Raw genomic sequence first — 27,842 nt, 5'->3', positions numbered from 1 at the left:
GGAGACTTGTATTTAATGGGCTAGACTAATTGGTGTCTATATAAGAGTAACGTGACATGACACTGTCATGAACACATGACACTGTCATACCACATGAACCCTTACCCTAACCTTAACTTGTCATGACAAAAACCAAATGACACTTAATAACAGAAGCGTTATGTCATAAACGTTTATGACTTTTCTATAATGTTTATGACACGTTCAAGACAGTGTCATGTCACTCTTATGTAGATACTGTCAAGTAAAGTGTCACCTAAAAAACTTGCATAGGATAACTTTAAACAACACAGATTATTTCCCTTTCAAAATCACAGACAATTCTTGATATCTATCTGTATGAAAGGTGCAGGGCTCAGTGCAAGGAGTGGTGTGTGAACGGTCAGTTGAGAAATTGAAGGCAAGAAGGAAGTCCTCTGTGTTTTGTCTGTTATTGGTATGTAATGCCTTGGTGTGTTTGCATGAAGTGCAGCTGCTTTGGTCTGTTTTGTAGAGTTTAGTTTTTAAGAGACTGAGACACTGCCAGGGAGGAGAACAGGTTATCTCAGTTCAGGGTAAATTGTTCTGTGATTGTTATGCGATGCCTGACTGTTTTTGAAGGCAGAGTGTTTTGTTTTGTTTTGTATAGTTTCAAACAAAAAGTTGATTCATATTCCCACTTCAGCCGTATAGTCTGTTGCCGTAAAATATGACACTGGCACTTTATGAGGCACTATAGGCTCCGTTTGTGTCTGACTGAAGGCCTGGGGTCGGGGTGTTAACAGTGCCTGATCATTTCTTTCATCCTTTCCTCCCAGTTTTCTTAAAGGGTGGTCAGAGGAGTGTGGGGGTTGCGCTCTGTCTTAGATAGACGATGGCAGACAGTCAGTCCTCACCTCCAATCCCAGATGCATTGATCCTCTGCACAGTGGTGGAGTGAAGAGGGGAAGTCACTATTGATCCGCAGGCTTTGTCCCTTGGGCTGTAGTTGAAGAACCTAAAGTCTGCTTCCCTGTAAGAGCCAGTGCTCAATTTACTTCCGTTTTACTGCCGTTTTACTTCCGAGTCTCTGTGTATGTTTTTGTTGGAAATGAATACAGTCCAAATGGTAACTGTGTATTTTCTTTTCAATCTCAAATTACGAGAAATTACAAAACATGCACAGTTGTTTAGATTCCTAAATTATTAATAAAGGCACAGTGTGACACCCACAACAGAAGCTAATTGGAGCATTGATAAATGTGCACTCAGTCAGCTTGTGGCAAATGACACACAGATCCACGCCTGTTAAAAGCTACTTGACTTAATTAGGCCTGGTAAATAGTTCATAAGTCACGGCCCACAGATATCTGATGTGTTTTAATGGAGTGCTCAGCAGGGGTGGTGCCATTAGCTGCTTGGCGCTGGCTCGCAAGATGCCATGGAGTCAAGCCCTGTGACTGGGCCTTATCTGAATTATACATTGCAGAAGGCCACTCATCAAAGACCGTGTCGGATCGGAACCGATCCCACGATGGAGTGTGTCTCCATTCTACTCCGTGTTTTCTTCAATGTCTTTTGGGACTGGGTGGATGCTACATAATGCAGTCGGACTGACTCATTTTGGAGTTCTGCCTGATCAGAGCCGAGTGTTGAGCTATCTGCTCCCTCTGTTTACTCTGGAGTTGGCTCATGCCGGTCCAGATAAGTGAGTTTGACAACAGCATTAGACAGACATCTGATATGGATGACCAATATGCTCTCAAAGTGAGACAAGAGAGAGAGAGGGGTGAAGAGAATGGGAGAGAGCAAGAGATAAAGAGATTGGAAGGTGAGAAAAGACTAGGAGTCAGGAAATAAAAGGCACAAGATGCAAGGGAGGAAAAAAGACGTGAACAACAGTGGTAAGATAAAGCTCAGCTAGAGTTTACCCAGAATAAATGTTTTGTTTTTATGTCATACACACTTTTTTCAGGCTTTCGTCTTCTTTGTGTTTCTTGGTGTTTTTCTCTTCTTTGTGACTGAGGAGGAAAAAGAAAGATGGCAGACATGATAAAAATGGAGAGCAAAAAGTGTGACCAATACTGAGAGAAGACAGAAGAATGTTGGAGAGAGAATGCATTTGAAGGACACACCAGTATTGTACTACTGAGACAAAGATTTCACTCTCTCAACTGAAGCTTTTGGATGGTGTATATGAGTGATATTGTACTTGTCATGCTATGATATTTGGTGACTCTTTACAGCTATATAAAAACTTCTTATTACCTTCTTAATAACCCTTGCTTTACTTTAATTATTCTGCTTTGTCTTTTATTACTTTTTTTACTACTTTTGCCTTTGTTTTTGCTTACTAATTATTCTTTATTTTTAAATGATTTTACCTTGTGTTTTATGTTTTCTTTTTATCATGATCTTTACCTTTTAACTATTCTTTGACTATATTGCCCTTCTATGCTTTTATTTGTTATTATTGTTTGGTTTTGTTTATGTAAAGTACATTGAATGACCTCTGTGTATGAAATGTGCTATATAAATAAACTTGACTTGACTTGACTTGACTTAGCCAGCACAGAAGGCTACTTTTCATCAATGGGCTGTGTGCACAAGCTGAATAATTTCCCAGGAGGTGATTATATGGTTATTATAGGTTGATGACTGGAGAGCCTCAGAGACTAATGTAGTTATTTCAGCAGTTGCTACTCAAATGACAAACAGCTTTCTTTGACTTTCTAAAATCTCTAGTAACTTAAAAGTCTAAATGCTGAACAACAAAGCTCTTGTGTGGAATGTATGCTGTATAATATAGTGCTTTGCAAACACTGCTACTCAGATATTTGGTGACATATACACACTGAAATGCATAAAACTTGACATGGAATTGCATGGCCTCATAAATAGTCTTTCATACCCCTTTGCCTATGAGGAATATATTTTTTCTATATTGAAATGGCAGGAGAGTGAGTCGGAGCAGCCCTCACCCTAACCACACAATTCATTAAAACATTTGTCAGCCCAAAGGCTCTCCAGTCTCGCAAGCCAACCAGAAAATGAATGTTAATGCTGCTGTCAGTCACAGGGAAAATGAAATAAATAATAAAGTATTTCCCCCATGTTGTAGAGTCCCTATAGCACACTAGAGACTCAGCAAGAGAATGGGCCTGGTGAGTAGCTATGAGATGCTGTTGGCAGGTGGTCTCCTCAGATTTATTTCCCCACCATACTACCACCATACTAGAAATCATACATTTCATTTTCAGACACAGCACAGGCTCACACATATCCACAGAGCTTTGTGTTCTCACACTCTGACAGGACAAACGCACGCAAAGTATGTACACACACAGTGCAAAGTCGACTCACACACACACACACACACACACACACACACGCACACACACACACACACACACACACACAAACACACAGACACTCCTCTCCAGTATCTACAGCTGTGGGGAAATGAAGAGACCACTGCACATTTTTCTGATGTCATCCTACAGTTGTCGAGTGACAGTTCACGTTTGACAGTTGGCAATTACATTTAAAACACTTTAAAATTTGAATATGACTGTCAACCCATTAGAATGTCACTTAGCAACTGCAGGATGACATCAGAAAAATGTGCAGTGGTCTCTTCATTTTTTCCAGAGCTGTATACACTCTGTACTGACCTCTCCGACCAGTCTCACAGCATGCACCAAAGGCTCTGGCTCTGGCTTTGTACAGTAATTTCCTGTGTATTAGCCACATTGTGTAAACCGACAATGTTTTATGCAAGTTAAAAAAAACAAACATATTAAAACCATTTTAACTACCCTATGTATTAACCTCATGGCTTAAGAAATGTTTCAAAATCAATGACATAAACCTCGGCTAATAGATGGGGAAATTACGGTATAGCCTGGAGGAGGAATGCTTGGGGAGAGGAATAGACAGTCATGATAAAGCTATGAGTCACACTTTACCAGCTCTGCCTACAGCTATTAGAGAGTGAAGATCCGTCCGCCCTGAGAGGACAGCAGAGGAGGGAAGAAGAGGAGCAGGAGGAGATGGTGAATAGGCATGAGAGGAGGAGGAGGGAGGAGGAGGAGCAGAGTGCCTTTTTTGAAATCCTCTTGATAAATGAAGCAGCGGGTTAAGCCTTGACTCTGCCGCGCCTGACTGGAAAGCAGAAGAGTCTGGCCACAGGCTAGGAAGAAACAGCAGTGAAGTGCAGGACTCATATCACGTCACCTGCAGCTCATACTAATGCATGGTCTGTTAGATAAGACAGACCCAACTCTATGGTCTATGATGGTGAGATTAACAGTGGCAGGATACAATTGGTGTAATAGATGTGTTCTTAAAATGGACATATGTTTTGAATGGCACAATAACATATGTTGAGTGTCATGTAGAGAAAATGTTGTAGATGACAATATCACTTCAAATGAACTGCGTTGTTTGTTAGTTTGTCTCCACAACTCTTTGTTTAGGTGATATCAGAGACACTAAGCAGAGGCATAATTTTTACGTCAACCATATTTAACAGCACCCCCGTCATTCCCCTCAACCATAATGAGAACTTAACATCCCCCATTACAATTGTAGTGACTCATAACAGAACAACAACGCCAAAAGAACCCCTCGACTCCAGAGACGGCACATTTATCCTGGCTGAGAAATGTTCATCTTGTGAGCGCTCGGCGCGCGGCATCACGCTGATGATTAAATCCCGTGTTGAGAGTGTCAGTGGGGCGGCGGAGTGAATGTGGGAGTCGTTTGTCAGAATGTCTTCCGAAGAGATTAGCTGTCAGATTACAGAGGCGCCCTGTCACACGGCGACACTGTCAGGCAGCAGGAGCAGGCTATGATAGCTGCACGCCATTAGATCCCCTCCCTCTGACACACCCACACACACACACACACACACACACACACACACACACACACACACACACTTTTCACACACATGTGCACACATCTACACACACTCTTGCTGACATGAACATGACATGTACAGGGTGCAAGATCAAATGCATGCACAAATCACACAGGCACACACACACTTACCCATACATATATACATGCATGTATACACATACACAGACACATGCACTCTTATACACATCAGACACACATGCAGACTTACTCACACATACACACGCACACACAAACACAAGCATGACTGTATTATAACTGAAAATGCACACACAAAGGCAGGGGCGCTGCTAGATAATTTGGGCCCTATGACAGACAATAATTCTGGGCCCCCTGATAATACTTAGTATTATTGAGGAGGCTCTCTGGGGCCCCCTGTCAGTGCTGGACCCTTAGAATCATCCTAACCATCCGCCCTCCCAACCCCTGGGCCCCAAGCACAAAGGATGCACAGACTCCATATATACTTCATGTACAAACACTCTTACACGAACATACGCAAATTAGGGATGCTATTTAGACAAAAAGACATTGTAAACCAACTAAATCCAGAGGGCTTAGTGGAAACTTGCTGTACTGCTCACTGTGAAGAGCCAAAGCTGTCGATTTCTTCCAAATGCAATGCCACAGCCGAATCAGCCAAAGCTGAGTTAATACACGTGGACAATTGATAGCTCTCGCTACCTACTACCACCTCCACTCTGCCTCTCTCCCTCCCTCTCTCTCTCTCTCCCCTCTCTCTCAATCCCCCTCTCTGTTTCAGCACGGCAGCGATGTGTAATGATTAGCGCTCTCTAAATGTCAGAGATTAATCTGCCTCCCGTAACCGATCCACTCCGGTCTTCGCGAGGACTTTTTGATTGAGTAAATTAAACCTGGCTGGATTCAATGGAGCACAATTAATTAGACTTGAATCACAAGCAAACATGGAGGACATTTTTCCAACCACAGCCAGTTCATCCCCATCCTGTCTCTCTTTCCCTCTCTCTTTTCTATCCCTTCTTCCTCCTCTCATGGAGTGGACTTGTTGGCATCAGGACTAAAAAAAAGTGTTGCTTTCATTTTTCCAGTGTGTGATATCCCCGCTCTGAACAAACCCAGGCCCCTGTAGACTGTAGGGGTGTGGGGGTGTATTGATTTCAGGGCCCCGTGTCCACTGTTAATAAGAATTAATGACATTATGATGTTCTGTAACACATGCCCTTGGGCTGGGCCTGGAGAGTAGACAAACGCAAAAAAAGAAACCCATACTCTCATTAAGCCTCTTCCCTTTTCAAACAAACTTCACATGGAAATGACCCTCATATCAGCACAAATGATCATGGATTAGACACATAAACAGTAAACCCCAGGCTTGTCAATGTTTGACAAAAGTAATTATGACCGCTGCTAGCAAAGCTGGCGAAGCGGTCATATAATGATTGTCAAAGTTTTTTTTTTCGAACCGCAAAAAAAGCAGTTTTTCCTAAATAACTACCTGAACCATGGCACCGAGGATGAAGAATCTTTTATGGTATGTTGGTCTCAAGGGCCCACATCAACCTGGCCCATAATCACTCATTTGTGATTTGCACCCCGGTAAAAATGAAAATGCAATATTATTCTGCTTTAATCGCCCCTATCTTCAGTTAAGATGTTCAGAACTGCACCAAATTTTATGTGTATGATTGACCTGGCATTCTCTGGGGGTATGCCAAGTTTCGTAGAATTTCATCCATGGGGGGGTCTAAAAAAATTAGGTTATGTATACATTTAGTGACTGTACACTCATTGGCCTGTAAATGGCGGTGCACACATATACACATGCACACACACACAGTCACCCACATAATATCGGTATTAGAACGGCCGATACATAATTACAAATTCAGTAGGATTAAAAAAAAGCCAAATATTCATCATCATCATGGCTGCATTTCCAGTATTGGCGATAAGTAGTCGCTTGTCCACTAGATGGCGCATTGTTGCAGTGAGACGTAATTTTGTTGGAAGTTAAAAGTGGGTTGGAAAAACAATGGACGCTTCCTACAGGACTGTAGTTTACCGCAGAGAACGTCTAATAAGGATAGGACGATGTTCACATGAAATGTAATTCCCATTTCTTCTTGAAGCCGAAATAAATCTGAGGATGTTTATCGGACATGCTTGGTTTTTACTGCAGGTACGTTAATCTTATAATGTCAATAAGGACCTAGGTAATGTTACCGTTAGAGTTGGTTGAGTGATGGAGGCCAATTTGATTGATTGCATTTGTAGAAAACTATAAATGCGGTTATACCAAGCAAATTGATAGCAGCACTGTAATTGTATCTTTCGACTGTCATTTGTTGCACGTGCTACAAAAATCATTCTGTGCAATGGAAGATTTACCAACGTTACACAGGTCTGATACAGTTTTGCCTATACATACGTGAGACTGAGACACCTGTTTATTTTGTTTTAAGTGCGTGAAGGGTGTGAGAGGGGAATCAATGTGCTTTGATTCCAGCTTGGTAGTTGTAGTCTGTGAAATTAAAAAGCACGTGTGTGTGAAGTATCCAAACAATGACACCTTCATTTCATTATGGCTGCTTTAGCAACACACCTTAAGCTACTGTGTAGTGGGTCCCATTTAAAAGTGGCTACTTCATTCGCGCTTTCCTTGACTCATGGAGCTGCGTAAATTTTATTACAACTTTTCGCCACGATATGGCAGTTTAAGTCCGCTTGATACTGTAAGGCGTAAGCCATTGGTTTCCAAAGGAGATTTTATTTTTTGTTGCCAGCATAGCCTATTGACAATTTATTTTGTAAATAGGCCTACCTTATAAGCCTACCTGTAGCTTAGGGAAGCTAACAGCTTTCTATTAGGATCTAGTTTGTTAGTTACAGTTTTGTCAAAACTCCCTGATGCATTTTTGCATTTAGAATAGCCAGAGCGTGGATATCTCAATCGGAAAATTAAACAATATCGGGTGCCTATGGACTAGGCTGGGTGAACCCAGCCTGATCTGCCCGCTATTTATTTTTTGATTTCTTAAAAGATTGAGCTTGGTCTGGTGAAAGCCAGACTAGCCATGGACCTCAGTTACACAATGCAAGGGAACATGAATCAGCCTATATTTGCACGAACAATAACGGACAACAGCTCTTCAACTTTGGCCCGTTAAAATGTGTATGAACTTTCAGGGACGCATTTCAAGGCCCATTTGGACATGTCAGTTATTTGCACCACTGGTTAGATGTAAAACAGCATTTCGTTTCAGACTACTGTTACTTAATTTGTGCATTAACAATAACGTTTCAGACTACTGTTACTTAATTTGTGCATTGACAATAAAGTATCACATGAACTAAAGATGACTAAAATCTTATGTAGAAGAAGAAACATTCACAAAAAATCCATCCATCCAAAAAATGACCTTTGTTTTTGATAGCTGTTGAAAACGGCATGGAACTGGCAGATGTTTTTGTTTATAAATAAAAAAATAACATTATGCTGATACCTTTTGCTTTTCCCAAATACAATGTAGCCTACAGGTGTAAGTGACCTTTCATCAATCCAGTTGCAATGGATGAACTGTGATGAACTGCCCTACTTGTGATTGTTTAGAGATTTTAAAGGTTTTATAACAATGCTACATCTTCTTTGGCTATTCTACAATCTATTCACCTTTTCAGCACCAGTAGGCTACTTTCTGTGCAGCCGCACACACACACTCAGGCATGCCAAACAAGCATACACAAAAGTTTCAAGAGTGGGGGATGGAGTAAAAGATGGAGACAAATTGAAGTGTGATTTATTTTCGCGGAACGGATGTACAGGACTGAGCGGCTGTCATATTTTGTACCGCTATGCGGTACATCTAGTTAAATGTATGTTATGTCCATAAGCACTACAAACTCTGATGCAGTCTCCTTTAAAAAGGAATGTTAAAGCTCCTGTCAGCAGTGTGAGACGAACAGCGTTTCTAGCAGTGACTGACACATGTTAAACTGTGTTCGACACGCCAATGCACAGGAGACTGACACATGATTGGCAGATCCTCCTCCCTCACTACAAGCTCCGTAACAAACCGAGTGCAGTGGCTCACCTGCCCTCTTTGAGGTACGGTAGATCGGAAAGGCATTTCTACCCCCACTCTCTCTGTTCCCATTTGGCTCCAACCATGTGCAAATAACTGGTTTGAGCACCGTATTACATAACAGAAAAAGTGCCCACTGTTGTTTTTATGTCTTTGTTCATTTTGAAAAGGAGAACTTTTCATCCACTCTTATCGCAGGGAACCGCAAACGGTTGTCTGGACCGGCGCCAGACTCTTAAGGTACACTCAAGCGCATTAGGAGCGGCGAACGGCCGGATGGTGTTAACTGTAATCAGTCCATCACCCCCTCATATAAAAACTAGAAGCTCAGCATGTCATCACATTAAAAGCTTTGGCCTTTCGTCTACAAACCGTGCACCACTAAAAGGAGTTAAAATGTAGAACATAAAAAAGCAAGCCTCATAATGTGATAAATGACATGCAGTTTTTCCTCATTAAAAGCTACCCCCTCTGGCCGCAGTTTGTTAAAGGTGTGTATAAATTCCAAAACCACGGAAAGCACGAACCTCTCTTTTCTTCAGTGATACTCTATCAATAGCTTTGTTGTTTAAAGGAGAATTCTGGCGTTTTTTTTTCACATAGATCTCTGTTGGTACAAAACAAAGCAAAGAAAACCGGTGCTACCTAGTTCAGGTTGCTGCAGCCAACAGCTAGAGAAGCCAGGCAGCCACAGTGCTACACTCTGGGGGCATCTTTAACATCATGCCCCCAGAGTGTAGCACTGTAGCTGCCTGGCTGCTATAGGCCTGGCTGCAATTTTTTCCCTTGTTTGTTTGGCAGAGGGTGTTTACTCACACTCCCTTGTGTTACATCCCCTTCTGCCCTGGTCAGTGGAGCCTAAGAGTGTTCATGTAAACACACACCTGTTGCCACTCCACTCGGACTATTAATGGAAACAGCCCTGAGCGCGGCAGCATGAGATGCTATCCACTGTGGCGTCTGGAGGCCACAAATGAAGCATTGAATTAAGCAATTCTGGGCTGGTACACAGGCGTACACACTTACATAAACAGGCTAGACACACACACATACACACACACACACACATGCAGACACACACAAAGAGAGAGAGAGAGATACACATGAATGCACTAACACAAGGACATCATCTATGAGGACACTCAAAGAGAAATTCAAACAACAAAGCACAAGATAAAAGGATTCCCTACACACCAGCACACACACAGAAACACACACACACACACATACAAATAAGACACACATATGACCAATCCATCATCCCGCCCCTCATCTTTCTTCTCAAGACCCTGACAGGCCATTCTGTCATATCTTTCAAAGCTGAAGGACCGCAACACCCATAAAAACCAAATGAGAAGAGAGTAGCGCCAAACACCAAAACAAACATGAAAGGCGGAAATCTAATTAGACGTGCCGCACATCCTGCTGTGAGAGCGGTCTGGACACGCGAGAAGGCCATTCAGGGCTCTTGAGCATCAGGACCGTCCTTCTGTTTCACAAAAAACCTCAGACACATCAACCAATCAATTAATTACCTTTCAGTGCTAACAAGGGTGAAATTGCACCTCCCACAGGCACTGCTTTCTTTCTACGCATGCACGCACACACAGACACACACACACACACACACACACACACACACACACACACACACACACACACACACACACACACACACACCAACACACACACACACACACACACACACAGAGGCTCACACTCACAGACCCTTACATAAAAACACACACACATTTCTTTGCTTATCAGTCCTTCTGTTGTTCTTTTTATTTGCTGAGTGCTTTTAACTCTGGCTTTTCAAATGTATCTCCAAAGAGCCATCTCTCTCCCAGAGGAGAAGGGGGGGGTGCAGGAGAACCAGCGGAGCGGCACCAGGGCCCCGAGAGGCAGCCCAGACCAGCTCCACTCGTCCCCCACACACGCTCTGGGCACACAGTACTCTCTTTCTCTCTCTCTCTCTCTCTCTCTCTCTCTCTCTCTCTCTCTCTCTCTCTCACGGGGCTGGCTAATTGCCACCGAAACTGCCGGAGAGCAATTAATTAAAAGCATCCTCCCCGCGAGAAGCCGAGAAAAAGGACTGCTCGGCCTGTTGTTAGGTCAGGCTGTTTTCCTGGGTAAATATAACCGCGGCGTCCGCGGATGCGCATCGATATTATGTGCGCGTTTAAGCCAGTGTAGATTATTCGCCGAGATGAATGCCTCATTAGGTTCCATTACAGTGTCATTAACTGCATAGTTGTCCCAAGAACAAGCAGCTCTGATCGAGAATTAACTCCACCAGAGGAAGGTATTAATAAAAAATTTTGCTCTTTTTATCTTTCCTTAAAGGCCCTCGGATGATGCCAGTGCAGAGATAAATGCGCCAAACGACCCTTTTCTTTTTCCCCGAGCGCTAATTGCTTTCTGTGTTATTATTTTCCCATGAAAGAGAATGTCCATACGAGAATGTGAAGAGCAAGGGCCCTTAACCCTTAAAGGAGTACCGTCACACCGGTGTGACGGGAATGTTGAGAAATGAACGTTCTAAAGAATATCTGGGTTCATTGAATTCAACATAGAATTTTAGAACCTTCAATTGTTGCGGAACTTAGAACGTTCAAAAACCTACACCTTTAAGGGTTAATCATGCTGGGGAGGGTGGAGGGATGGGTGGAGGCAGGGGTGTAGGAGAGGAGAGCGGAGGATAAGAGAAAGAAAGGGTGGAGGAGAGGAGAGCGGAGGATAAGAGAAAGAAAGGGTGGAGGAGAGGAGGGCGGATTATAAGAGAAAGAAAGGGTGGTGCAGGACTGCAGAGAGTGACGTCAAGGCAGAGATGCAGGAGAGAGAGGAATGAGAGACACACACACACAAACCAACACACGCAAGCACTGAGCCTTTTGTGTATGCACAGCCATTTGTATGTGCGTATGTATGTGTGTGTGTGTGTGTGTGTGTGTGTGTGTGTGTGTGTGTGTGTGTGTGTGTGTGTGTGTGTGTGTATGTGTGTGTGTATGACTTTCAAGACATTAAAGTAAGCCCCGAGGTGGCTCAGACATGGTGGCTCAGGGTGATATATGACATGCTCTGAAATGTCATCTTCAACTGAGCATATGGGCTATTCACGTGGGCCAAAAAAACAGCACATGTGCACACACAGGTGATCATGTTTTGCTACCATTTTGCGATGTTTCTACTTGTGGTCCTGCACACTGCTCACACAGACACATAGCTACATATTATGTGCGGATGACTGAAAACATGTGTTCGCTCTATGGCACAGGTATCATTTAGAACCAGACAGGCCTCCTCGTTTCTACCTGCAGTCACTGTCTGTCAGTAGGCTTGAATTTACAACGCACTGTGACATAAAACCAAAGGCATAGACAAACACATGAGATCAGACACACACACATGTGCACACCCACATGTGTGAACCCATGAAAATAAATCAATTTTCGGTTTTCAGGCCACACATGGTGATTCAGGCTTTTATGTGAGGCATCCTGCTGTGAAACCTCACACATTTTTCTTTTATTTGGGGAGGGAGGGGGGGGGGCATGGAAGAGGGAGATTTAAATATGACAGAGCACTTGTGTGTGTACAATTTCTTTGCCAAGAGAAATGTAAGCTCTATTTCTCTGCCTGATATAAAACTTTTCCACTCAATGGTGCACTGCAGACATTTCCAATACATGAATATCCAGCATCTGTTTCTATGTAGGCACTATGCTTATTCCACTGTGAAATAAAGCTATGGAGGTTAAGTATTTACATGATTCCATTTGGCATCTTGGCAGTTACCACCGCCTCAGTGTGCATTCATTGTTTATTATTTCACCTGAGAACAGCATCCATTGTTTCCTATGCTAACAGCATTGCATAATTAATTGACACAGCATATGAAGATAGTTGTGCAGTCACTGAAGTTCCTAGTTATTTTAGTCACCCTGTTTGAATGCTTGTGTTAAGACAAGTAGTGTCTCCCCATTTACATTTCATGTGTTTGTCTTTGCTTTAGTCTTGTGCTGTGTTGTTAAGACACATGATGCTTATATAACTGTCCCTGCGATCAAGCATCGGCTCACCTGAGTCTAAGTCCTGCACTCTGTCCACACTAAAAATGAAGTGCACAAGTGCTAAACTGAGGCTAAATTAGTCCTGTAGCTAAAGAGGCCAAGGTCCACCAAAGGACTGTAGAAACACATAGCTAGATGTTGGATTTCTACTTAATTTCCATCTTTTTCAATACAAAAAGAGACATGAATTGTAACTGACGGGCTGGCGGCACAAGAGTTCCGCAATGGTGTATGGGGTAGTAATGGAAAACTACAAAAACTTAAGTAATCAATGTGAGCACCAGTGTGCAGTCGACTTCAGCCCCTCCGCTGTGTGTGTGTGTGTGTGTGTGTGTGTGTGTGTGTGTGTGTGCCACAGTGTGCCCATTCCGTCTGTGCGTGCAGACGTGTGCGTTGCCTCCCGGGGAACATCCGTCTCTGCACCATTCGCGTGATCCATCACTGTGTTTTCCCAGCGCTCTATTGATCCACAGACAGTCGGTGGGGAATCGATCACCCACTCACACCCCACACCCGCCTCCTCAGAGCTAATGTTGTGTGAGCGCAGACAGAGGAGGCAGGGAAATTATGATTATCATTAGTTCGTCTGGGCCAGAAATACATGGAATTCTGGACAGCAATGACATGGAAACTAATGCATAATGCATGCATTTAAAATGATAAATATGAAAAGAAATACATGTACATGGCTTCACCAACTAATCTAAGGCACCAACTGACTTACATTCATTCTCATGCTGTAACACAGGTGGACACACACACACACACACACACACACACACATATTTTGTGTCATTAAGTGGCCATTGGCACATAAGAGGAAATAAGGTGGAACTGTTTTAATTTACAACCCAGAGGAACTAACATGCGACTCGGCCTCCCCTTCAAGTGGAACGCCACGACAGTCGTTCATTAGCGCTTAATTAATAAGGGCCTCGGTTAGGGTGTCTACATCCCTGGATGCACTTAAAAGTGTGTCACCATCAATTTATTTCTCCAATGAGACACCCTGCCAAGTGGCAAAAAAAGCAAACAAGCACAAACACACACACAAACACATACACACACACACTCACAGCCTTATATTACAATACTTATTTAACCTGAGCAGAGGGTTACTCGTGTGGCTCATGAGTGAGCTGATGTGTCCTCACCCAATCCCAGCCCAGGATCAGCTCCATCAGATAAAGCCACTGAGATGAGAGATAAACGAGCCTGATCCACGGCCATGGCACTCATGCCCTTTTGAGTGAGAGAGAGAGACACACACAGAAAGAAAGAAAGAAAGAAAGAAAGAAAGAAAGAAAGAAAGAAAGAAAGAAAGAGACTGAGTGAAAGGGGAGGGGAGAAAGCAACAGAAAGATAGCAAGAGAAAAAGAGAGACAGAGAGAGAGAAAGAGAGAGAGTAGACATCCCTCACAGTTGTAATGTGAGAGATGAGAGCCAAGCGCAGAGCAGAAGCATCTTTAGCATTCATTTCACATCAGGCCTCAGACATCCTCCTGTCTCAATTTTTGCCAGAGATTTATAGCCGGCCATTAACCGCATCACACACACACACACACACACACACACACACACACTCACAGCACAAAGACAACCACCTCAATACACATACACATACACCGACACAGACACACACAATTTATCATGATGTATGCACGCAACATAATTTTGACAGGAAATTATATGCAAGAGTCAATATCCAGATATGTGGTGTATGGTCTACTGTGCATTTACACAAAATAAATGTGTATAGCGTATTGCATCTGTATGATATACTGTGGGTACGGTTAAATACTCTGCTTTTCTTACACACACACACACACACACACACACACACACACACACACACACACACATACACACACACACACACACACACACACACACACACACAGATAGTGAAAGGATGCTTGGGTCTCTGATGTGGCTCATCATTCCCAGGGAGTCCTAAGTTAATTCAAAGTGCTTGGCAGCACTGCGATTCTGAATGGCACTGGGCTGGTGGTGATCAGTGCAGCACTCTGTGCTCTCGGCAATTCTTGGACACCCACTTGGAAGATTAGCTGAAAAAGGGAGAAGCAATGTTTAAACACGCACTAATCCCTTAATTGAATGCAGATTTATTCCAGCCCTCTGGTTGGACGGGATTAAACGCGGGTGTCGGGGGATGGGAGAGAATGTGGGTCAGAGTAAGGCTTGAGCATGTTGCAAATTGATTCACACCCCCTTTTAGAAAATCGGTGCCATGTTAATTTGCCCGGCCTACTCGAGACAAGTGCATCTCTTATTGACTATTTTCCAAGATTTATCCGCATAATTTTCATGCAATTATGAGAAAATTCAAGTACAAATGACATCCAAGGAATCCCTATATGCATCTACAGATCTAAGTAAATCTATTTCTTCAAGGGTTTTGCATATACCTCTGTAGCATTGGGGGTACTGTAGAAATATGAAGGTTGTTAAAACCTTAAAGTGGATCATGAGAGGGCAGGTAAGTGCGATGCATCTGAAAGCTGTAAAAGCAGTTTTAAAACCATGAGGGGAATTTAACTTAAATAGACGGCTAACCACCACCACCTCCCTACTCAATAAGGAGTGGAGAGAGCTGAGGTGTAGCTTGCCCCTCATGGCTCCAGTCAAAGTGGGTCATGAATGCCACACTTGGAGTGAGCCGTCTGTCCACCCCGCTGTGACGCTTGCCCGGCGACTTCCATGGTGATTTTCGCCGTGGAACTGAGCAGAGGTGACGTGGGGTCAAGCCCTGCTGACAGCAGGAAGTTATTCTTCTGTCAGTCGCTTATCGTGCAGTACGCTGCGAAACTGACAGGAGCGCAAGAGTGTGACTGTGTTAGTGGCGTTTGTCTTGGAGCGCGGCCAGAGCTAACAGACTCTTTGGGGCTGTTTTTAGCCTCGTCGGACGGCTCCTGCTAATATGGTAAGGTATGAAAATACAGAAAATCACACACACACGCACACTCACACAGATAGAGAGAGAGAAAGAGAGAGAGAGAGAAAGAAAAATGTGTTCTAGCACAGCAATATATAATGGTCTTCAGCAATAACAGTCTTCAATAGACTGTGAGCAGAATATATAATTTCTGATCTGTTTTCACTCTGCCACCATCTAAAGGACACTCCCACACAGACAAAGTGTGTATGAAAGGGCACTGACGATCAACAGTAAAGAGAGGAAAGACATAAAGAGTGTGTGCGAATATATATGTGTGTGTGAACAGTCACAAGCCATCATGGGCAGGGATGTAGTGGAGGCTAAACGCAAGTAAACACAGTTTATCCCGCTCTGATTAGAGTTTATCCACCTCTCGAAAGAGTTTATTCACCAATTGCAACTTTTAACATTCAAAAATCACACTGTATTATCCACATTCACAATATGTACACTCCTCAACACTCTAGGAACCATTTGATACCACTGGTATTGTTATAAACATTGGAAAATAACCTCCACTATCATGAAACATGTTCTGAATGCCTTTTTTAAAAATCAGATACCGCATGGCACAGTCCACCTCACCGTGATCACAGAATTCATAGTTTACCCACCTCTTATTTTACCACTACACCCCTGATCATGGGTCAAGTAAGGGTTAATCTATGCTCTGTGTTAAATCATTCAGCAGCCCAGGCTTGTGTCTTCCTCTTCAGGACAGACAGACAGACTCCGACACCCCTAGCATGACTCCTAACATAACACCTTCACCCAAACCTGCATCGACATCATCTCCTGATAAGGGACAAAATGTTCATGTGTACCATTTTTTAAAAAAAACACACTTTTCATTCAACGACCTGCTGGAGAACACCCCGACATCTTACGTCATCTTTAAACTCTCCGATCGACCCAGCGATTAAAACTACGCTCATCAGTGCGGGGGCCTCAGGGTTGTTAAAGTGATGATAGCATATTGTTTCCTCACAGTAATCAATCTGAATTATTGAGTGTGCGCTAATGCTGGCAGGCTGAGGCGGCATTAATAAAGTACACCGAGGTCGCTGCCGCGACACTGTCCGCCTCCCAACGCTTGACCCCCGCGGCGCATCCCAATTACCGGAGAGCCGGGGTCGAGTCTCCCATCAATTAAAAGTAATACGAGTTGTTATGGGATAGCTCCGCTCTCGATGGCTTAAATTGCTGAACTTCACCCCTGAGAGAAAACGACACTGAGCTCAAACCCCAGGGCTGGATAAAGTGCTTGGCCCTGATTACACCTGAACATGCCTAAAAACGCCTCTCTGGCAGACCTCAGAAAACACTCTTCTGCAGTGCTTTGCTACCCTTTCCCTTGCACACACAAACACACACACACACACACACACACACACACACACACACACACACACACACACACACACACACACACACACACAGATAGGCTCTTGGTGTGAAATTGAAAAGCTGCCCATGAAAGTACCTTCACTCCCAGGTGGTTGTCCTAAAGAAAATCCAAACATCAGTAAAGTGTGCTCTATTGCCACCATATGAGCCTGGGTGTATGAGGTGGGTAATCTGTGTGCATATGTGTGTGTGTGTGTGTGTGTGTGCGTGTGTGTGTATGTGTGCGTGTGTGTCTCGAGGCAGGTCTGATGGACACGCTGGCTTATTTGACAGGTCATGTTAGATCTAACAAGCTCTGGCTCAGATAGGATTTGAGGGAGGCCTCGCAGATGGACGAGCACAAGCCACTGATATGGCCACAATCCTCTCTGATTCACTGATCCCTCCCAGAAGCAGAGAAAAATAGAGGAAAGAGGGAGAGAGAGAGAGAGAAAGAAAACTGAGAAAAAAAAAACAGAATGTACTTCAACTATTTGGAGTGTGGGATCAATGATTTCTTCCTTACTTCTCAGTCTGTTCAACTCATTGGTACCCCATTATATGAAACAAGCAACAGCGCAGACCAAATGCTGTTATGGAGGGAATTATGTCAATGGGGGTTGGAGAGAGTGCGCGGCCCAAGTTTGGATACGTGCCTTTGGCACAGCAGGAAGTAAAAAGCTGCCCGTAAGCCAGTCACCGAGGAGAACACTGGAGCAGACAGAAGCAAGGCGAGCGCTGAGGTGTTTGTTCGCGAACCGCGATTGGATAATCCCTCCGAAGCCCCTTTGTTATGTCAGCAGGGCTGGCTTTTAATGGGATTGATTGGTGTGCCCTTGGATATGAATGGAGGCATCCCACAAATCCGTTCGCTTTGGTGCCTCTTTCTGACGTAACGCCGCAAAAATCTCCCTGCCGTTATCAAGCAAAAGCACCGACAATACCGACAAAAGCACTGCATACCTTGTTTCTATTCTTAAATCATGAGTACTTGTGTGCTTAAGTATATCTGGCCATTTATGTGGAGGGGGGTTGGGGGGGCATCAGAGAAAAGATGCCGTTTCATCTGCGGTTCTTTGCTTTTCGATATCCCTGTTAGGAGCAGAATAGACTGCTATCTCCTTGGCAGATTTCCTTTGTGACAATAATTAGACGACAGCGTCCTGGCCTTCCTCTGCTTTCATGTGCTACGGGTCCTATTGGATGACAAAAATGGCCCCTTTTTTTAAACAAGAGACCATTTCAATAACCCTTGCTGGAGACCGAATCGCCTTGATCCTGGTATTTCGAGACATTTTAATGAAAGCAAACCTCCAATTACCCTCCACTTCACTGTCCTTTCTGCCTTAATAGACCCCGGCAAACTGTCCTTTAAAGAATAATTAGCATTAGACAAGCTGCCCTTAGCCAACCCTGGTATTTGAGTGTGTGTGTGTGTGTGTGTGTGTGTGTGTGTGTGTGTGTGTGTGTGTGTGTGTGTGTGTGTCAGGGAGGTGGGTGGGAGGCTGGTGTGTTAGACAGGCAAGCCTGGTCCTTAAACGAGAAGCATGGATCTGATAAGAGTATAATCTAATTTCAGCCTAACAAAGTGACAGGTCACCAGATCCGCGCGCGGAAACAAGGGCAGAGAAGAAAAGGCAGTAATGGAACCCGCCATTAAAGCGGCCGTGTCACGGGATCCTGTCTGAGCCGGCGTGGCGTATCAGGGGGGGGTTGGGGGGAGGTTGGATGATGAGCGCTGCTGTATGATGCTTGTGGGCTGCTCTTTCAGACGCTGAGTAGGATGAGAAATACTAAATAAACGAGCGAATGACTAAAGAGGGAGTAAATATGCTCTGTGCCATGCTGTCAGGAAAGCAGCAGGACGGAGAGAGTAATGCAGCAGGAACAGTCTCCTTCCTGTCAGCCAGCGCCGCACAAGAAAGCTGGGAGAAGGAAGCAGTGGTGATTCTGTCAGAATGTTTTCAAAAATGGATGGGAGAGGAATGTGTGTTGCATGTGAGTGTGTGTGTGTGTGCGTACAGTATGTCCGCGCGTGTGTGTCTGTGTTACTGTGTGCTCTGTGACAGAAATAGCTAGAAAGAGATGGATGCAGAGACACAGGCTCAGAGACTGAGAATATGTTTGTCTTTGTGTGTGAGACTGTGAAGTGTTCATGTGTGTATGTGTGTGTTTATGACAAGCAACGATAAGAAATATGACAGAATTTGTCAGAAATGTGTGTGTGTGTGTGTGTGTGTGTGTGTGTGTGTCTGGCCTCCTATGTATGTCTATGGGAGTGTTGTGTGACGGAAACAGAGAAAAGTGAGAGAGAGAGTGAGAGAGAGAGAGAGAGAGAGAGAAAGAGAAGATGAGAGAGAAGTAGAGTAAGTGACGCGGTGTCTCTCTTCACTGTGAGAGAGAGAGTGGACGTGTCTGTCGGGCCGCTCTGGTTACAGGCTGTGGAGCGTGTCTCTGCCCGTCACTCACACGGCCACGGCCCAGAGGGCTCACCGGCGTCACCTTACAAAAGGGCCTCTTAGAGCGCCATGAGTGGACCATTATACCTGCAGTCTGCACAGGCTCCCTGACTGACAGTCTGCGGGGAGACCAGAATAACCTGCCACTGCTGCTGCTGCTGTTGCTCGCCCTGGATAGCTGCCTGGCAGGACAGGACTGGAGCCAGACACCTCCCTGTGTGTGTGTGTGTGTGTGTGTGTGTGTGTGTGTGTGTGTGTGTGTAGGGGTGTGTCTATTTGTGTAGGTGTGTATGGATGTGTGTGTAGGTGTGTATGCACGTGTGTAAGTGTATGTGTAGGCATGTGTGTATGTGTCTGTGTGTGTAGGCGTATGTGTGTGTGTGTGTGTGTGTGTGTGTGTGTGTGTGTGTGTGTGTGCACGTGTGTAAGTGTAGGTGTGTATGTGTGTGTGTGTGTAGGCATGTGTGTATGTGTCTGTGTGTGTGTGTGTGTGTGTGTGTGTGTGTGTGTGTGTGTGTGTGTGTGTGTGTGTGTGTGTGTGTGTGTGTGTGTTTGAGAGGTAGCAAGCACAATGAGCATGCTGCTTTCATCAAAAACACAATGGAGAACTTTATTTTAGGTGTCACAAAATACTGACCTCAACATTCAGTCAAAATTGGGGTTATGCCGTTTTCTGATTAGCAGCGATTTAACACTATAATTGAGCTATCACACTCAATTATCAGTAAATGGAAATGTTAGTGAGTTATTAAACTACATAAATTAGAACATTTCAGAAATCTTCCTTCCCAATTACTCTTTAATTTAACAAGCAGATCCTCTGACTGCCGTTGTGATACAAAAGTAGCAGTAATCGTGCTAATATATGAGAAGGAGAGGCAAAGCTCCACTGGATTAAACACCAGTGAGAATCTGACTCCCCATGATGCTGTACCTGTGCCTGTTCATTACAAAAGAATCTGCCATTTCCCCTCTATTACCTTTCCAGCTGGAAGCCTAATCCTTTCCGAAATACCACCCCTGAGCAGCGTATATGGGTATGCGGTGGAAATGAGAAGGAAAGAGGCTCGAGCAAAAAATATTAACGGAGACAAAATCAATGAGTGTGTGAGGCAAAAAGAATAAGGAAAGACAAAAAAGAAACAAGTCGGAGAGAAACGAAGAGAGACAGAGTGTTACTTGCGGGAACAGACGGCCGCGGCTGCTTTTCCAGCATTAATAATTTAATAGTGCAAATTATCCATATCTGTCAATGTTATTGGCCAAGGCAGACGTCCTCATCCACCAGTCCAGGGAAGATGCCAGATATGAGAGACTAGCCCTGCGGAGGGGAAATCAAGTAGCATAACAACATTATTTCCCTCTGCAACAAGGCTGAAGAAGCATGTTAGGCTGTTTTAGATAGACTTTGCTGCCTGTGCCACGGCACATAAAGAGAGCAATCAAACAAAAGTGTTTCTGATGCTTCCAGAACAGGATTTGAGTGCCTAAAAATGAAGAGTGTTGTGACATGTCCAAACATTTACCAGATAAATCCCACGCAGTGTATCAATCTGCTAGAAAGCATGCGGCTTGCCAACATGATAACATAATGACTCAGGTCTGTAGCGGTTCTTCCTATCTTTTCTATAATACACCCTGATGGCAGTCCTCTCACAGTGTTTTCATCTCACACCCAACCACTACTTTCACATCCATTGAAGTCTGATCTCATCTTTACTTCCAGCAATCCTCCCAAGAAATCTGTATCAGCAGTTGTTGGAGAGTCATTAAACACACGACCCAAAGATATAAAGGTGAACCTGATGGTGAGGAGAACACAGATTGATAGGCACAAAATTAAAAGTCAGCAAAAAAAAAAAAAAAAAAAAAAAAAAAATGATGGCTTCCAGGGAGGATGATACATCTAAATCTATGACATCCACAGAGTAGTAGGACCCCTCTGAGAGTTTGTCTCTATCGACCAGTCTCAGTCAGTGGAGGGATGGCTCAGGACCACCAGAGACCCTCCCCACAGAGCTCTGTGAGGGACCATGGCTCACTACACTAAGCCTCAACGCCTTCCCACGCAAGATTGCGTACGATCAGCACTCCAGGGCCTGTGTGTGTGTGTGTTTGTGTGTGTGTGCATGTTTGTGTGTGTGTGAGGGGGTGTTGCTTATGTGCGAGCCCCCCCCCCACTCCCTCTGGGTACACACTTATTAAATAGCAAGAAAACTGGTTATGGCTTGGCTCAGCGGACTGAGTCAGAGGCAAGCATGTGTGTAACGCCTCGTCCACTACTCCAAAGCTAAGCTCCAGGGCCGTAGAGAGTAACAAGGACGAGTCTGTTTGTGTGTTTGTGTGTGTGTGTGTGTGTGTGTGTGAGTGCGAGCATCAGAGAATGAGAGATTGTGGGGCTTTTATTTTGTCTTCTTGTGTGCTTGATGCTGTGTAGAGGCAGTCTGGATGTTATTTGTTGAACTTGTCTTGGTACATTTCCTCTGTGACTCACTACAGACTAAGAGACATGATGCAACAGGAACCTATCACACTATATTTTATTCATATGTATGTTTTTTGCCTGTATAATATGTAGACTGTCCAAGCTAATTATGGCTGATTTTGAAATGTTTGTACATTCGCCAACCCTTCTGCTTAGAGAGGTAGCAGACAACTTTAGCTTTTAGTACCAATTTAATTTCCAACCATTTTAAATCCTCAAAATGATACGAAAAGCTCTTTCATTTATTTACTGTTTAAACTCTCACACACACTCAAACGCACACTTTAGTGGCCCAGTGTGGGAATAACCCAGGAATGTCAGGAAAACCCAACCTGTCATAGTCTGACGTTCCTTGGTAAATATAAATCAGAGTAAGTGCAGTAATCATCATTAGTAAAGCAATACATGCACCAATAGCATACATATTACTTCATTATAGGGGCAGCTGTGGCCTACTGGTTAGCACTTCGGACTTGTAACCGGAGGGTTGCCGGTTCGAACTCCGACCAGTAGGCACGGCTGAAGTGCCCTTGAGCAAGGAACCTAACCCCTCACTGCTCCCCGAGCGCTGCTGTTGTTGCAGGCAGCTCACTGCGCCGGGATTAGTGTGTGCTTGTGCTCACTGTGTGCTAAGTGTGTTTCACTAATTCACGGATTGGGATACATGTAAATGCAGAGACCAAATTTCCCTCACGGGATCAAAAGAGTATATATACTTACTTATACTTAATGCTGGTCACAAGGTCTCCTAAATCTACCACATCCAGGTTGTAGTGGTAGGTGTAGCACTAAAGTTATGAAGGGTAGGACTGCTGGCTTGGAAGGCAACATCTATGGCTGCTATACCTTAACTACAAGACCATCTTTAATATGAATTCCTTAGGGAATGAAGTTAATAACGCACAGCTGTTCAACCTCCTTACATATGTTAGGGATGCATTAATCAGTGTGTGTGTTTGTTTACATAAACTATGTATTTGTGTGTGTATGTGTGTTGCACCATGATTATGCTGATGAGCACCAGATGGAGTAGACTGGCGATGATAAAGCTCCTTCTTCACCACCACGGAAATATGTTTCCCCTCCCAACTCAACTGTCCAGTGCTCTAATCCTCCAGGATAAAAAGCCAGTGGATAATCGTATTAACTTAATCATACTGACCACGTAAGGCCAGCATACTGGTAGCTTTGAGTGGATTTCTGAGGGCTGGTCCGCCACAACGCAGCATTACACCTCATAAGCCACTGCTCAAGCCCATGACACTGCAGAACAGATCCAAGCAACATTGCAACACAAACTATACTGGAAACGCCCATGACAAAAGCCTGATTCCCTGGGGTCAGCGAGCTTCTTGCATTAATCTTCACTCGAAGGAGCAAGTCAGGTAGAGTGCAACGCATGTTACTGTAACAAAACACACTGAAAGAAGAAATCTGTGAAAAAGCCACACTTATTAATTGACAACCTCTTGCTAATGTCTGGATTGAGATAATTCCTTCTTCCAATTGCATCGTTCTAAGATGACGGTGATGACGCCCTGGCGCAGGCTGTATGTGACAGGATAGGAGTTTGGTGAAGTGGATTCAGGGAGACCGTAGTGAGTTTTGTGCTGTGGTATTGGCTCACAGTAAGTAGTAGTAGCATGCAAACACACTCTGTTTGTGACAGAAAACCCTCAGAGCTGAAGACGTGTGATGAGTGTACCAGTCAGTGCCCATTGCACCACAAAAAGGGTTTGTGGTGCAATGCAGTGAGTGAAGTGGGGGTGGGGGGTTATAGTCGTGCCACAGATGTGCTGGATCCATGTGCACGATGTGCTGGCATCGTGCCCGTCTAAACTACACAGCGCTCAATCAAGTGCCTGTCACCGTATTCAGGCACTTCACGGTCAAATAAAACACATCACACACACATAGACTGTAAAATAAAGATGCTCAAGACCACACACACACACACACACACACACACACACACACATAAACATTTCATGCAAGCACAACCTGGCTGTGACAATTCTGATTCTGCTACATAGTCAATTCTTAAATAAAAAAAAAACTTACTTTTTGCAATAAATGTTAACCAATTCACACATGAGCTATTATGGTCCCAACTGTCTGCACAAACAATGCTTTAAAAACGATAAATCACCCGAAGCCTCACGCCCCACGGGTGCGTCCAGCAGACAGTGTCAGCAGACACACTGCACAGACAGGCAGAGACAGGGACACACAGAGAGCCAATCTGAAGGCAAACAAACGGCCCTCTCAGGCTGCGGCCGCACTGTCTGTCTGCTGTCTGGCAGTATGACTGCCTCTCATCCTCCCTCCCTCCCTTGACTACTGCTGCTGCTGCAGCTGCTGCCCACATAGCTATAATGGGCACACCCACTCACTTACTGACACACTCATGCTCACGTGCCAGCCAGGGAAAATAGATAGACATTAGAAAAGACACAATGTGTGTGTGTGTGTGTGTGTGTGTGTGTGTGTGTGTGTGTGCCGATGTGTGTAAAAGTAAGTATGTCTATAAGCGAGGTAGAGAGTGCCACATTATTCTGAATATGTGTGTTTGTTTACATATACTGTAAATACTGTATATTTGTGTTGTTGTGTGTATTGAATGTGTGTGTGTGTGTGGGTGTGTGTATGTGTGAGAGAGACAGAATACCCTGAGTGTGAGAGCGTGCCTGTGCACATAAACAAGAACACAGGAAAGTGATTGAAGGACAATAAATGAAAGAGTGACTCATTTTTCCCAGATCATCTCTGAAAGACAGTGACAGATTGTAAATAATAGTTGTGTTATAGACACAAACTCCATATCATTGTATGTGAAATGTCAATTTAAGCACGCTCACATTTGAAATCTCTATCAGTCTCCAGAGGAGAGGACCAGAGAGGGAAAGATTGAAAGAGCTGATCTGATGCAATACAATCCACACTCTCCACAGGATGCTCATTACCAGAGCTCAATAAGTACGCTTGCTTTCCTTCGTCTCAGTGGAAACACATTCATGAATGTGTACAATTCAATATCCTTGCTCGTTGTAGACTCAAAGCACTGCATCACGGGGTGAGCAATAAGACCAGAGAAAACCACAGCAACCAAGTACAGCATCTATTATTTTCAGCTCACAGATGAAGCATGGGTTAAATTATCAGGTGATTAAATATAACTTACGTTATATAAATGTACTTTTAATACATACAGAGTAGGAAGAAATGAAGAACAAATACATCATTACTGTATTTAAAGGGAAACTGCAGTCTAACAACAACCTAATGTCTTTTTGTGGATGATTGTGGTTGAGCGTAAATGTTCGATTGGGACCAAAACAAAAGTGCATTACCTTGCTTTTTTCAATTTGCTGCCATCTTGTATGGCAAAAATCTGTACAAGTCGATTACTGAATGCAGCACAAGCTACTGGCAATGGACACAAAAGGAGAAGAGTTTGGTAATTGACTTGTACAGTCTCCTCATAAGATGGACATGGAAATGAGACGCAGATACACACTTTGCTTTTTAGAAATACAGGCATTGATAGCTTTGCAAGATATTTGGCTAGTACCAAGCTTATTTATTACTTATAGCTAAGTTATAGCCAAGTTATTAGCAAATAGCAATCCCTCAATCAGGTTGTTTAGCCTTCTAGCTATTGATAGCAACATCAGGGTTGCCAACTTTGGGTGTTTGGCTGGAGTGAGATTTTGTGAAGTCATAGTGCTTGTGCATTACATTTTTCCCTAAACCAGGCTTTACGATGATGGACAGGTGAGCCCACAACATTTGAGGTCAGAGAGTTCGGTCTGGCATTGTTCCATTGTGGTGGGAGTATGCTCGCTCTATATCCGACAGACCAATCAAATCAGGCTTTAAGATGATGGACAGGTGAGCAACAGCGCCTTGTCTATAACGTCATCTGAGAACGCTTTGATTAGGCTTATGTTTGAAACAAAAACGCTGTGGATACATGGCTTTTAAGACCCCATATGGAAAATTCATATTATTTAATGAGGTTGTATCACTGAAAACGATTATTTCTGAAAACTTTGGCCAAAGTTGAGATGTGGGAAAACTCGTGGTTTCACTTTCATCAAGGGGAAACAGCGCTGTTGCATTGCGACATGTTCCCTCGTTCGTTTGAAATCTCTGATTGACCACCTGTTCGAGGGATTTGCGACAGCCTTTCCCAGCTGTTTAACATGTTTGTAGCATATCACTGTTCAACAGAATTATTTTTAAAAACGGAGGGGATATAGGAGAAGAAGGATGGTTCGTGTGTTTTTTTCCTACACCTCACGGTAAGCTATTTGGTTGCTCTGATTGGTTAGGTCTATCCAATTGAGTGCAGAGGCATTCCCCCCCTGTATTGGTTGAAACTCGCCCCATAATTATGTCCCAGAGCAGGTTGTCTTTCAAATTCCCTCTGCACGCAATAAGCGCTACAACTCATGAGTCCCATGCGTTTTTTCACCAGCTGAGGTAGTTGGCTAGTTCAAACTTTTGCCAACTTCAAAAAAGCTTAACTCCTGTCACGCTGTTCGCTATCCATCTTCTTTGTTTTGTTTTTAAGTAGCAGGGAATTCACGCCGAACCGTTTCAACTCTGCCATCAATCATAATGTTAAGCCCGCCTAACGACCCTATACACGATGTGATTGCAAGCCAACGGAGAGTTGCTAGACTAGCCCGGGCAGCAAATTAAATGCCGCAAAAGGTATCAGTTTTACATTTATTTTTTATTTATTTATTTATTTATTTATGTATTTATTAACAAACAAAACAATCCCTGTTATTTCCATGCAGTTTTCAACAGCCATCAAGAAGAGAGGTCATGCCATGGATTTTTGTGAATGTTTCTTCTTCTACATATGCAAGATTTTAGTCATCTTTAGTTCATATGATATTCAACTTTATTGTCAATGCACAAATTAAATACCAATAGTCTAAAACGAAATGCAGTTTTACATCTAACCAGTGGTACAAATAACTGACATAACTGAATAACTGACAACTGACATGTCCAAAAGGGCCTTCATGAAATGCGTTGCTAGACTGTTCACATTTTAACGGGCCAAGTTGAGAGCTGCGTCCGTTATTGTTTGTGGGAAAAATACTGATTTCCACAAGAAGAAATAGGAATTACATTTCATGTGAAGATCATCCTACCCCACAAACGACTACGTAACGCCAATACTGGAAATGCAGCCAAATGATGATGAATATTTGGTTTTCCTTTAATCCTACTTAATTTGTAATTATGTATCGGCCATTCTAATTGCCGATACCGATAGTATGTGCGTGCCTGTGTGTGTGTGCATGTGTATATGTGTGCACCACCATCTACAGGCCAATGAGTGTACAGTCACTAAATGTACACACAACTTAATTTTTTTTAGACCCCCCCATGGATGAAATTCTACAAAACTTGGCATACCCCCAGAGAATGTCAGGTTAATCATACACATAACATTTGGTGCAGATCTGAACATCTTAACTGAAGATAGGGTCGATTAAAGCAGAATGTTATTGC

This window comes from Alosa alosa, chromosome 2 (genome assembly GCF_017589495.1).
Source record: "Alosa alosa isolate M-15738 ecotype Scorff River chromosome 2, AALO_Geno_1.1, whole genome shotgun sequence".
NCBI lineage: Eukaryota > Metazoa > Chordata > Actinopteri > Clupeiformes > Clupeidae > Alosa > Alosa alosa.
This window is presented reverse-complemented; position numbering follows the sequence as displayed.